The 14,556-nt window shown below is 36.6% G+C and overlaps 1 protein-coding gene across 1 annotated transcript in view; it reads right to left on the reverse strand.

Moving 5' to 3' along the window:
- LUZP2 (leucine zipper protein 2) overlaps positions 1-14,556 on the reverse strand; it is a 155,915-nt gene that overhangs the window by 56,101 nt on the left and 85,258 nt on the right. The gene's annotated exons all lie outside the window — the stretch shown is intronic.

Here is a 14,556-nt window from a genome sequence, read left to right on the forward strand (position 1 = left end):
CACCTTTTTTTAAAGCAAATGCAAATAAACTAGAATTTCATTTGAAAACTCATTTTCATGACTCCAAAATAAGAAGGAGATCTGACATAATTTCACATTTCACCGTTGCTGGCTACCATGCAAGAGTACACATTACTGCAGAAACAATAAATTTTTCTCAGCTGTTAGATATGGATGCCCATAGTTCTCTGATACTAGGATGTTATTTTGAATGAGAAAATCCAACAATCCAGATTCTATCTTTCAAAATATGATTCACAAAGAGCTGGATGTTGCTCTAGTGTCACAGTCAATTACCTATTTTGGTTCTTTGTTTGAAAATGTATGTTGCAACTCACCAAAGAGCAATAGCCTATTGCACTAACCACTACAGAAATACAGAATAAGACAACTGGCTCTGAAAAAATGGAACTGTGTAGCACACAGAAGATGAACAAAGGTAAACAAAATAAAAATCAAAGACATGAAGCACACCTGACTCCTAAAGAACACCTGTGAACACAAAGTGAATGTGTTTCACATGCATCTTAATGGTTTCACATAAAGACCAGCATCACCTTTTGGGATGACAAAACAGATGTGCCAAAGCCACTGTTTCAATTAACCCAGAATACCAAGTCATCCCTTTGGTTTGGCTAACTCATTATCATCCAGTCCCTCTACAGCCTGGTGACGTTGGTTCAGTAGCACTCTGTCCATATTTCAGAAGCGAAGAAAGAATGAATTGTAATCACTACACTTTTATTATTTGTCTTCCTTTTGCCCAGTATAAACTATAGTAAGAATTAACTCCTGCTCTAATACATTAGTCTTTTGTAAGTAATTTCTGCATAGGCTATTTTGAGAGCATCATGCAGTGACCCAGAATGTGAAAAACTGTGTGGCAACAGACACACAATGTACCAGACAGTCGTTGCAATTTCCACATTTTGTGTCAAATAAACCAGGCAAAAGTATACAGTTATATATATACAGAATTTGTCCAAAACCTAAACTTGATGAAAATATTCCAAGTTAGGAGATAGACGCAATTTTTGAGATTTGGCTAGGTTTAACATGATTCTGTCTCATTATCCAGTCTATTTGCAACAAAAACACCCAGCAGGGTTATCAGAATGCAAGCAAAATAGTCCTGATTTGATCTGAACTTAATAATGTTTTCAGAAATGAGAGCAAGCAGTAAAAGTTAACATTATCCAGGGTATATTAAGTAGGAGCTTGTTAGAAGTAGATGACAACTTCTTGGCTACAATTTGCTTGATTTTATGTTGCTTCACAAGTCACATTTCACTGTTAAAAATAGCTCTGCATCCTGATTAATAGTACTAATTTTTACAGCAGAATATGAAGCATACCAGTAAAAACATTTGAAGTATAACAGAGCTTTTTTTTTTTTTTTAAATTCTGAATTAAAATCTTTCTTCTTCTGAAAGAAGTTTAATCAGGTACATATTCTGGAAGAATATGTCCCTTTTTCTAGAAAGGGGCTATTCAAAGATAGATTAATTAATCAATGAAATTTTAAATTTACAAAGGCCTATTGATTCAGAACAGAAGTTCTGACTTCTAAGACGTACAAGGATAAAAGATTATGCTCATTTTCTTATTAAGCATCCCTGAAAGACCAAGAAAAAATAAAATAATCAGAATTTTACGCAGTTTTAATTTCAAATACTTCATTTGTAATTAAGTACTTCAACGGAGAAGATCTTGGACATTTCAATCTGAAAAATAAGGAATGTGGTATCTGTAAATATATCTTTAATAATCAATTTAAAAATTATATAGAAAAATTATTTTAATTAGCAATGGCCTTCTAGACTTGGAGTTAAAGTATCATAATATTCAAAATAAATAGATATTTTAATGTATTTGAACATCTTAGAAAGCTTATAGCAAAAGCTGTAAGCTGCAGTATTTGCATGCAATCAGATCAAGTTACTGTTGTACCCAATTCTTACTCCATGAAGTCTTTTAGCTCATTTGCACCATTTACACCAGTAGTTTCAGTGCATTCCAAAATTCAGGTGCAAAAAATTGCTGTCAGTGTTTGCCTCCAGGCAAGAATCCTGCTGTCTCTCGCCGTGCAGTTTGCTCTGACTCTCCTGGTACCCGGGCTCAGTGACACCACGCGAGTCCAGCGTCCATTCCCCGCTGCCCGCTGGGAGAGACTGCAGTGCTGTGGCTAATGGCCTAAACACTGCCATGAAGGACCTGTTGCCCATTATGCCAAAACTGTATAAAGCATCTGCTGCCACCAAAGCCCACCCCTTCCTGAATATGCCTCCTGACTGGAACTTCACAGTGGGAGTTAAGCTGCCTAAGGGAACACGAGATAAGATGAAGGTGACACTGTTATCCAATTATCTCAGGTCAAAGGAGAAGTAAACAAGGCTAAGGGAGAAGAACATATCCACAAGAAAGCCAGACCCAGGAGCTCTCCTGAAAATCAGCTCTGGCTGGGTTCAGAGTGGGGGAGGCCATGGCCCCCAGGCTCATCTGCTGAGGCCAGGTTTGCACACACTGCCTGCCCAACCAAACGGGCAGGAGGAGAGTTTTGGGTGTGTGGCACAACCTCTGGTCAGAGGCAGTGAACACTCATCTCCCCTTACAACAAACCAGCCCCGTTGTAAGCCCCCCTGCATCCCGGGAAGGTGACATCCAAGTGGAACATTCACGTGAAGGCAGCTGAGGGGGTGCCATAAACCATCAAACACCCCTGAAGTGCCCCCCAGAGTAATTCCTGAGGCCTTGCACATGATGCAACAGATCCAGAGTCTCTGTTGCATGAGACACTGTCAAACTTGCCCTCCCAGGGCATTCCCACCTGGCCCAAACCATATATAAATCCATTGAACTCTGTGTTTTGTGGGACCCTCAACACCAAGAAGACCAGAAGAAGAGGATCAATGGAACACTGTTGGGATCTAGAGTAGTGATATTTTCTACTTAATCTGTCTCTCTGTCATTCTCCTTCTCTCCTCTACCTTTTTTCTATTTCTTTGTATCTCTCTCTATTTACCTCATATTTACTGTTAGATAAAATCCATACTATTGACTTGGGCACATGGTCTCATTTGTACCTTAATTTGGGCAGAGTCATCTCTAACAATTTTAATACCTGGATTGTAACAGCCCACAGAAGTCAGAACTCTTAAAGACAACTTGCTAAACTTATTAACATGTTCTTCACAGAGCTTCCATACTGAAAATAAAAAGCTTTCTGGCTCAGTCCCTAGACATTTTTTTCTTCCTTTTCTCTTATAACATTCCTATATATTGTTAGGGTTGTGATAATATTTTCGAAATGTGAGACTAGACTTAATGAAAGATATATTCATTATATAATCATTTACTTTATCTATGTTGCCTAAAGATCCACCTCCAATATAAAAACACAGAAAAGAAGCTGTAGTGTCATACTTTTTTTTATCAACATGCCTTTGGAACCTGAAGAAAAAAAAATCCTCGCTTCACTACAAGGGTATATGTTCCTTTCTCTTCCTAACTTTGGAAGATAAACCTTTCTCTTCTGCATCTGTTTTCCTGAATCAAATGCCAGTTGGCTGGCCAAACAAACACAAAACATCTCGAGACCATCACCCATGTTTTTAAAAAAGCAGCAATTCCTACCGTAACAGATGGAGCATTTCACCTCTCTAGAGAAGGGGGAGAGAGTGTGACTACTTTAGCATTCTTAGAAAACAATAACTATGATGCCAATCAGAAAACCTGTGCAAAGGCTTACAAAGAAAAGCACTAACTCTACACTTGAAAGCTCAATAAAACCCCTTTTACAGTTGCAGTTTTAGTTAGTTCCTTTTCTGCAAATAAATTTTGCAAAAATCATTAAATCATTATGCAGCTATATACATGGCATATTGTATTTTTTTATACTTTCTCCATCTGATTTTAGCATATATAGTAAAAACCTCAAGAGTCCCAGTTCATAGGCATTGTTAACAGTGACAAACTACCCCCAGGTCCAGTTCAGAGGGGTTTATTATCATTGTATCATGTAAATTTGAAGTTAGGGTGATGAACATTTATCTGATGAATCATACATTCTGCTAACAGAAGGCTAAACTTACACCACCAAAGTGAAAGTCACAAAATTTCAGATGTCATTTTTTGAAGTTAGTTTATCTTGATTCCTGTCACACAATGAGTGCTTTAATACTCCTATGTTAGGTTTTATAGTGTGAAACACCAGTATTATCTATTTGAATCAGCATCAGGATCTAAACCCAGAATGAACAAACTATATAACCTAGACATCATCACTACAAAGCAACTGAAAGCACAGGCAATCACTTCCTCTCTCAGAAAATTATTCTCAGCAATTCAATTCAGACACTGTATCTGAGCTCTGACATTATTGCTTTTTATTGTGTAAAAGACAAATTTGGCTCTCCTTCCCCTTGATAAATAATGTAAATCAAACCACGCTAAGCACCTGCTCATCATTTAAACATTTCTCTCTTATGCCCAATACATTGAAAAAAAACCCCATCCAAACCCAAGAACACAAAAAACCCCTGGACTCTGGTCAGCAGGAGTGTCAGGGCCAACTGCCAAGATGAATGGTTTTCAGCCTCCTGTGAAGCCAGAGTTGTTCACTGGGCCTTTAGGAGAGAAATCAGAAGAAATCAACAGACTAAAACCACATAACTGGATTTATCTGATATCAATGTATTGGTATCCAGTTTGCTTTGGATATTAGCTTTATATTTCACGATGATAAAAATGGTTTCTATCTCATGAAACACTGTGGCTGCTTTAATCCCAGCAGGGTTGGCTGAGCCCATCGTCTTTCTGAGACAGATAAATTGAGTTTCCGATACTTAAGTTAAGATCCTTAAAGCTGTTTTTGTGTTTTTCGTTATGGTCAGTGAAGACACCATGACTTTTTGTAAAGGGTGTTTGCCTTGACATTCTTGAGCATGTCTAAGTTTCTTTTCCTCACAGTTTTTTGGTGGCCAAGTGTGTCAAATAGCTGAATTTTAGTAGTGAAGATGCATATATATATATATATATATATATATATATATATATATATATATATATATATATATGTATCTATATATATATGAATGAACATATATATATACACAGATATATATAGATATATATGAATGAACATGTATATATATACAGATATATAGATATAGATGTAGATATAGATATAGATATAGATATAGATATGAGAATGACTTTTCAGATCTGTCAGAATCGAAACTCAGTAAACACCATTGTCCTTCTAGCTCTGAATTGCCAGGAAAAGTTCACTATGGTCAGGCTTCAGCCCCTCTGTGCACTAATGCTCTAATACAGTTATTTAGGAGGCAAGTTTTATTTCTGGCAAAATCCAGAAGCTGACAGCCAAACTCGTTAACTGCACCAAACACATCATATTGCCACTGCTATAAGCTTATACATATTTGGACTGTTTCATGCATTTGGAGCTTTTTTTTCCTATAAAGTGTCCCCCAGCCTTTCACTCTCATGTTACAGGAAAAGGTAATTAAAAGCAAGCTTCCCAAAACAAACAGTAACTATTTTTTGTTTTCTCTGCCTATCTCTGCTAATGCTGAAGGTTGTTTATTTTTTCTTGTATTTCATGGAGTCTAGCTGACCTGAACAAGTTGATAAGCAACACACAAAAATCTTCTATTTGAGCTTTTAGCAAGAGGTTTGTGTTTGTGTCGATGTTCCAATCATTTCAGTGATTGCTATGTGTAAGCAAATGCTATTTCTAACTCTTTCCGTGTCAGACAGTCTAATTAAAAACAGCAGCATATTAGATACAGAACTCCATTGTACAGAATTTACATCTGTAATGCAAGGCAATTGCCCCTGCCATGCAAGGTTATTTAGAGAAAAAAAACTGGCAATTCCTGGATCTTTCCCTTTGGGAATGGTGGCTAAGTGCCTTGCGGATGGTTTGCAGGATCAAGAAAGCAGAACACCTACTTAAGTAGATGTTAACCTGAAGGTCTTTCCATTTCTTTGACATTTGTGAACAGAATGATGACAAGAAGTTGCTGCTGCTGCAAGCTGTAGGTTGAGCTTTAAAAAAAAAATCACAGTGAAAGCTCTATTAAAGTATTGTTACAGGAATGAATAATGTGCTGTAAATAAATATGTAAATAAAAATAATTTAAATATAAAACACATTTCTGACTTTGAAAAAAAATAGGTCCTTTATCACTAGTGGAGTAAAGGGTCATGACTTTCTACAATGTCATTTTTTCTGATGTAGCAACAGAAGGACATGAAACACTGCATTAAGCAGAATTGTAAACATCTGTCTTAAACCTGAAATGACACATTATGGAAGTTATGAAATGACAGTTATGAAAGGAGAAGGGCAGGAGATGACTAAGAATACATTTATGTGGCTCTCTGTGGAGTCATACCATTCAGTTATGCTTTGATTTTAATAGGCTCTGTCTCCTGAATTCTCTCAGTACACTAAATATTTGTTGCAACAGAACTTTTTGGCAAATAAATACAACTTTTAGAAGAAGTTTTTGAAGTACAATCTACAGACCTCAGAAATTTATATAAGCTGTATTGAAGAAGCTACTTCAATATCTTTCAGTAAGAAAAGAGATATTCCTGAGACAGTTTTACTGGATTGATTCACATACTAAATGTATTTTCACCATGCCATAGTCATTCAATATACAGAGCTGTAAGCACCAACACAATATGTACTAGACAATACTTTCTTCTTACTTCCATCCTGATATGGTCTATCCACACTTGGAGAACAAAACTCAATTTCCAGAAGTATAATATTCCCATATTCAGATATTCCAGCACTTTCTAAAATATTTTTTTGAATTCACAAATCCTAAGCAAGTGCGATCACCAGTGCTATGATGTCTGAAAGGTGAGAATTCTCTCAGCACAGAGCTCGTGTTAGGAGGCATTGTGTTTGGCCCCACCTTTGGGACAGATGAAGTAAAAATGAGGTCACATACTCTTATATCTTGATAAGCAAATCATGGTAGCAATTTACCACAGCAAGCATGTGTGTACCAAAATCAGAAGTTAAATCCATCTATCTTCAAAATGTCAGTAGTGGAAACCAGGTATTATCTGTGTCCCACTGTATCAGGTGCAGGCAGCAACACATTCTATCACTGTTTAAAGCCAGCAGGACGTGAGATATCTGCAGCCTTGAAGTGGGCCAGCTGCATTAGCAGGGAAAGTCTGTCCTCTACAAGGATCCTTGAATAAATCCTCAAACTCTTTAGAGTTCACTTAATGAAAACACAGACATGGGACTCTTTGGATGGGCACCTAGGGGTATTCTTAATCCTGTGACACAGAACTCCAATTTAATCACCATTAATATTTAATGATTTTCTAAAAGTCATTTAACAAGATGAAGTGAATTCAGGAGTAGGACCTAATTTAGAGGATCCAAGTGGCTATTTTTGAGCCATTAACACTATGTCTTCATGAATCATTGACCTATCCATGATACTGAACTTACATTTTATGCCTGAATCCCTTGTCTTGGGAAAAGGGTAAGAAAGCAGATTATTCTAATTTAAAATTAGCTATTTTTCCTTGCTTTGGAAAAGTCCCCCTATTCAAGCTCAGCACAGCAATATCAGATAAGATACTTTGTATCAGGCTTCTAAGTACTATGAAAAAATAAGAAGAAGGCTCTGAGTACAGCTTAAATTTTGGTTTTTGAGAGTAAACAGCATGTATTTTCAAACTAAACATTTTCAGAAAAAAAAGATCATATTTCCAAACACACCAAATAATATTTCAGCAGAAAACTGAGGAAGTTAAAGACTAGCATAAAAGAGAGTTAGAGACAACATTTCTTAGTACTTATAAACCAGCCTAATCTATTAAGGGACACCTAGCTCCTAAGAACATCTGGAACACAAGGTGGTCTGTCTGATCATCTTCTAATCAGTTCCTAGTTCTGACATGAGTATCACCTTTTCATTAATGCTGCCACGGATACGGGCTTGAGTGAATATCGCGAAGTCGAGGAAGCGTTTCAGTGAGATCGAGGTCATGCCTGAAAATGGCAACAGCAGCATATTGAGAAATAAACATTTTCTTAGTAATTTTTAGATGTGTTTTATAATGTGATGTGATAATCCAAAGTTCTTTAAAATTATTCCCACAAAACCTTTCCTGTTGATGTCTTGATTCACTACTTATGCTGAGCAAAGGAAAAAGGCAATTTGTTGATCATTACCTCAGACAATATATTATTAAACAACAGAGGCTGTACTGTGTAACACTGAAATTAGACGGATCACAATTCTGAATTATATTAAAAAGGACAAATCTCCAAACGGCCAAAGAAAATGTGTTGGTTTCCACTCTTTCTGCCCCAACACACTATAACAAAGATTTATCTCCAAATTTTGGCAGTGAACTGTGCCTAGAAATGAAAAGCACATGCTTCTGTTTTCAGAAAAATGCATTACTAGTATTTTCCTATATCTTTTAGTATACCAGGAACTGTCAAAGAAGTCCTTTCCTCTCTAACCAGACTTTACTCTTTATTGTTATCTCTCTCCTGCTTTTTGTGCTCATTCCAAATGTCACCTATTATTGATAATATTCTCTGAACAGCTGCATCGATGCAAAAGCTACAAAAAGATATTTGGCTTCATGTACCAGAGCTATTTACTGTAGTTGAATGTAAAAAACCCAACTCTGTAATTACTGAGGGACTTAAAATTTTTCCTGTATTTTTTTTTCCCTGCAAAAAGCAAGATTCAGATTGCTTGATATCAATATTTCCTCTAAATCTATTTTCATAAATTAGATCATATTCTCTTCAGTTCAAGTTACTGAATTTATGTCAATATGTCAGACTTTATATGTTGGAAACTCAGCCATGAGTCCATCTAGTTTTTAATGCTTGGCATATTGAATTAGCATCTCTAAACCAGTATCTTCCCCTTTTTTGACACACTTTCACCTTCCCAAAGCAGAGGAGAAATGACACAATATATTTCATTCTACTCTGTTTTGACTTTCCTTTGATCACCTTTGGCAAGCATTGCTAAGATCAAAAAACCTTTCGTTTTTGGTGAAATTTCCAAAATAAAAATACAGTGTTTCAGCCAGTCTACTAGATCAGCTTCAGCATATCTAGTGTAAATATCCACACTGCATTGTGCATATAGCAATGTGTGTAATTTTACTGCAAACAATGTAATAAAGACACATGATTAATTAGAAGAACGAGCTTTTTATATCAATGATAAATGTGTTCAATTTCATACACACACAGAAGGAGAGGCAAGATTGGAAGAGCATTATCATCTGATAGATGTAAAGGTCAGTATAGACAGATCAAAATGAGTGAAGACAAGATGTGTTTTAAAATAGAAAACAAATATTGCCATGACAAGCCATATTTCAACATTTTTGACATTTTGGACAGGAGCCACCACTCAGTCAAAGCAGACTGCTGAACATTCCCATTACTTTATCCACCAACAATGGCCCATTTATTCAGCTCCTCATCATGCCCATTAAAAGGAGCCTAGATCTCCCCCTGAGACTACAGCACTTTTTTTTCTCCTGGCTATGAATACCCAAGCCAAAGCCATGTGGGAAGCATGGCAAGATCTAATAACAGAGAATAGAGCAGGCAGTATCTGCAAAGCAGGGCTAAGGGACTGCTCTTCCTACAGCAGGTAGCCATGAAAAGACTTTGCTTTCAAGGTCTGAGTTTGAATGCTGTGTGGCAAAGTATTTAAAATCTTCTCTGAAGAGGTTTAAAAGGAACTGCATGATTCTACATCCATTCTTGAATGGTCAGCACAGTTTAAAATATCAAGCAGGCAAAGCAGATTGTGGTAAACAGCAAAGTAAGTAAAATGCTGCTATGCTCTTATTTTCCACGTTAGTCTGCTCCGTGCTTTAGGCACAGGAGAGTGGTTTGCAGGGAGAAGCTTTCTAAAAGTCTTTCCTTCCTTACTTTAATATTTGCAAAACATCAACTGTCACTATGTGATGACTCAAAATTGTACTCAGCATGTTTTCAAATGGTATTAATAAAATCCGCTTGACTGTGTTTTCTCTAGATTAAGAGCAGTCTATATAGATTGGCAAGGTATTTTTAGGACTGTAAACATGCTTTATGAAAAACAGGGGCTTGCTGTTAGTTATTTTGCTGAATAGAATATAGGCTTATTAATTATAAGAGCAATTATTCTGGTTTTGATTCAACCTTCACAGGAGCTTTTACACTAAAAGTAGAACCAAAAATATCTGGTAAGAAAAATAATTCTTCACTTCTACCTCAACTCAAAGCCACTAAAACATTCAGAGGCCTATGAATGTGCATAAAGAATGCCTATATTCCTCCTTGAGATCATCAGAATGCAAAATCATCTGCTGAGTGTGGTAACTGATCCGTAAAATTATATCAGAATTAACTAGTTGTACTTTCTTGAGATACCTCCTGGATTACAAACCAAGATAGCAAAAACACTACATGCTGATGGATTGGAAAAATTGAATAAAGTTTATGAACCTGGAGAACTATCATGAATACTTTAAAAACCTCATCTGGTTGCATACCCCAAAATAAAGAGAAAGATAAATCTTAGTAAGACCTGGAAAACTACAAGAGAAACAGCCATATAGTCTATGCTTTGAGGACTGCATCAGCATGTGCTACGTCTGACATGAGCTGCACTCATCGTCTGCCCAGGCACCAGTTAGCAGAGCTAACGAACCACAGTGAGTACACATGGACATCGTCAGTGATGGCAAAACTAGGTTCAAACCAAACTGAAACTGTTAGACCAAAAGGAGGCCAGGGGAAGCGATTAATTTGTCTGTCTGGTTATTTAAGATGAGTATGCACCAGGTCCATCATTCCTGTGTAGGACCTTGAATTAAACACTGAAATTTTAATGCAGAGAGGTTGGAACTAGATGATATTTAAGATCCCTTCCAACCTAAACCATTCTATGTATCTCAGAAATACAAACACATTAAGAAAACCCATGCGCACATAGATGTGAGTGATGCCTCATCTACAAAGGCACAGGGAGGTAAATGATGTAGAACAGCACAGCTGCTGTTGACTGGTTCTGTAAGAGGAAAAGGCTTACACAGAAAGCAAAAGACCAAGCATGCCAACTATGCTCTTTGGGTGCAGGTTCTGGGGTAAAATTAACTAGTAAGGATTAGGAAAGAACAAGAAGCAAATGAACAAACAAACAAAACCCTAATCCAGTGAAAAAAAACCAAAAAAACCTCCAATATTGATCTGAATAATTGCTGTACAGTCAGGTAGCTTAGCTGAAAATAGTTAACTGCATTTCAGTGATTTAAGGCTAAGCAGGTGTCAGACAACAGGTCATGCTGGATTTGTGTATTTTAATATTATATAAAATCCAAACAGGTCACACCCAAAAAGTTGTAACCACTCTCAGAGATGCTTTAAATACATACATTCTAGTTCATCTTCTCTCTCCCTTTCTCTCTGTTCCCTAGTCCTTCAATTCACGGTATTTTAACCTCAAATTACTAACAACGTGCCTATGGGCAGGCCATGCCTCAGCAGCATTCAGCAGCCCAGCTTTACCTCACAGACTCCCAGAACGAGAGCTGCCGTCTTGCATGGCAATGAGCTTGTGGAAGATCTAAGCCTGGCTTCTTCATGAGTGCGGATTCAATACTTGCCCATCTCTTTGCAAAGAGTTGCTCTAGTCCTGAATTTTTTTTTGTATTTCAGTATCATGAAAGAAAAAGCACAGAGATTTTAGCTCCCTCTTCAAAAGTTTTTCCATCTTGCACAAAGCAAAAAAAATCATTGAAGACAATTAGTCTAACAGAATACACACAAAAATCTGTGGATTCGTTTTTCACCTTTTTTTTATTCAACCGAATTCTCTATTTCAATAGAAACATTTCAATACCTATTAGATTTTTTACTTTAATCATTAATAGGTTTCTACAAGTAAGCAAATTTGAGTGCCAGTAGGTTTCTCATTAATACTTCTTTGGAAAAGAAGGGATATAAAAATGCAATTTATCCAGTCCAACTATATCAAATGGAATATTGGTCTGTCTGTCACAGGCAGACAGTCTAAGTAATGCATCTAGCCAGGAAATTTCATAACTTTCATGCTTATATACTTTTCAGAACCACTCTAAAGATCTGGGTCTAGGTCATAGCAAGTGTACTTCTCATGAATGTTTCTTTAAGCTACAGCTGACTATGCATATTATTTAAATGTGGTGTATTTTTATCTGCAAAGTGTATTTCAAGATTTCTTTCAGCTGAAGGCAGCTGAATTTTCAGAGAAGCAATTTTTTAATGAACTTACTGCTCAACAGCTGCATATCTCATTATCCATAATTATTTCTCAAAATCCAAAACCCCCATTTGATGATAAAGCTGTGTCATTCCAAAATCTCAGCAGTTCAGGATTTAAATAGAATCATTACAGGCTTATATTCCTGGCAAATATGAGCAACTATCAGACCCAATACAGGCACAATTTCCCACAAACCATATGCTATGCTAGAAGTGAGCTGCTCGCTCTATAACAGGCCATCTACAAAAGTGAAAATTTCAAAGTATCTCTTTTTATACATACTCTATTTTATTCTACATTTTTTCAAGCTTCTTAGTTCTACCGATGCTTCTGCATTTCCAAGCTTTAAGGTTTCTTTGTCAATAACAGAAATTGCTTGAAATAAGAGCATATCTGTTTACATGCCAACCCTTTAAGACTAAATTAGCACAATCCACAGGATGTTACAGCTGGAAGTCTGACAGCTATTTTGTGGTATTTGCAGGAAGCACTTAAAGACTTCTAAGACCCAGATGATTTTGAGACACGTAATCCCTTTGTGCTCTACCTGGCACATTTTTTCCTCAATACCACAGACATTTTTTTTTTTGTTTATTTTTTTCCCTGAAGCCTTGAATAGGCTAAAAATTGCCTTTCTGTACGAAGTCCTCTCCGCACACACTACATGACAGCTGCTGCATTCAGCTGGAAGGCTGCTGCCATCTATTTGTATCTCCAAAAGGCAAAGCTGAATGGTACTAGGGTATGTGCTGAAAGAGCAGAACTAAATAGGAAATTATTTTTACAGTCACGGAAGAGCCTAAGATTGCAGAGTTCACAATTTGGCAATATAAAATGAGGGTGAATGCAATCTTTGAAAGAAGAGGAGCAGCTATGAAGGAAGCATTTTCATTATCTGTCTCTATACAGCTGCATGCAGATTATTGTTTCAAAGCCTGCACATAAAATGCTATCAATTATTTAAATATATAGCACATCCAAATTTATGAGATTTTTAAAAGTAATGTGTATTCAGTGTTTGGAGGCAGGACCTAAATAACATATTATTTCCTCAAAATCATATAATTTAAATTCAGCCACATTTCCAAAAAAAACTGATATAAGTAGTTACTTTCAGGGAACTAACAAACATGGTATAAAAATTTAATAGAAGGCCATTAGGTAGGTATAGCTTTTGGTTCCTTTTCCACATAGTAGCTGATACTCGGTGCCAAAAGAAAGATTCCTTTCAAAGTAGATTTTCTAAAATTTGCTATAAATATTGTAACTATTAGAGAAATCTACAAACCTACCTAAGCAAATCATTAACAGACAGTTTGAATGTTGATTAATGACCTATTTGTGTTCAGTAAAAGATTTTTTAATGACTGTTTAATAGGATGAGACTGATATGATTTATTAGAATTTAAAGGGTCAGTTGCAAAGCATCCAGGGATAACAGATGAGAATAGAAAGCAAGGCATTTTTGACTGCAGATAAAGGAAACTGAGAGCATGGCCTAAATAACACGAGCAGGTGAAAGAGGCATTTCCTGTTGTTGTGGTTTAGGAGCAGTACTCCCCAGTTCAGTACCCCAGTGAGACTCTCCCAAACCAGCTCGCTCACTCACCTCCTACCCCTCCCACTTTCCACTCCTGGAACGGATTTGGGGATTGGAGGCACAAAGGTGAAAATTGCAGGTTGAGACAAGAACAATTTACTAGAAATAGCAGTAAGATAAGAAAATGACCAGTAACAGCAACAACATTAATAACAAAAGGTATAAGAAAAACAAATTACACGGAAAGTAAAGCAGTAGCAGACCATTTCAGTCACCATGCTCTTCTCCCTCAAACAAAACCAGAAATGAGAGAGCCCCCTCTTCCTGCCCCTGGCAAGTGACGTCAGATGGTACCAAATAACATTATGGCTCAGCCATGCCCCCTTCCTGACTACTGTAAAAAATCAATCCAAAACTAGGATGCATTTATGACTTAAAAAGCAATGTACACATTTTTCAGATTGACTATATATATAGAATCTCACAGACCAAAGAAATCAGAGATTCCTGTTTAAATGACAGCTTTAAAGAGATCAAGTTTTCATACACATGGAATAGTTTAGAAAAGCAAAATAATTGAACAAAGCAGATAAAGACAAGAAGCCTGGTTGGCAAGAGAACAAGGCATCATATGAATAAAACATTTTCAAGTGCAACGTTCTTTACAAAATGAAGGAATGG

Source organism: Motacilla alba, chromosome 5, assembly GCF_015832195.1.
Source record: "Motacilla alba alba isolate MOTALB_02 chromosome 5, Motacilla_alba_V1.0_pri, whole genome shotgun sequence".
Classification (NCBI taxonomy): domain Eukaryota; kingdom Metazoa; phylum Chordata; class Aves; order Passeriformes; family Motacillidae; genus Motacilla; species Motacilla alba.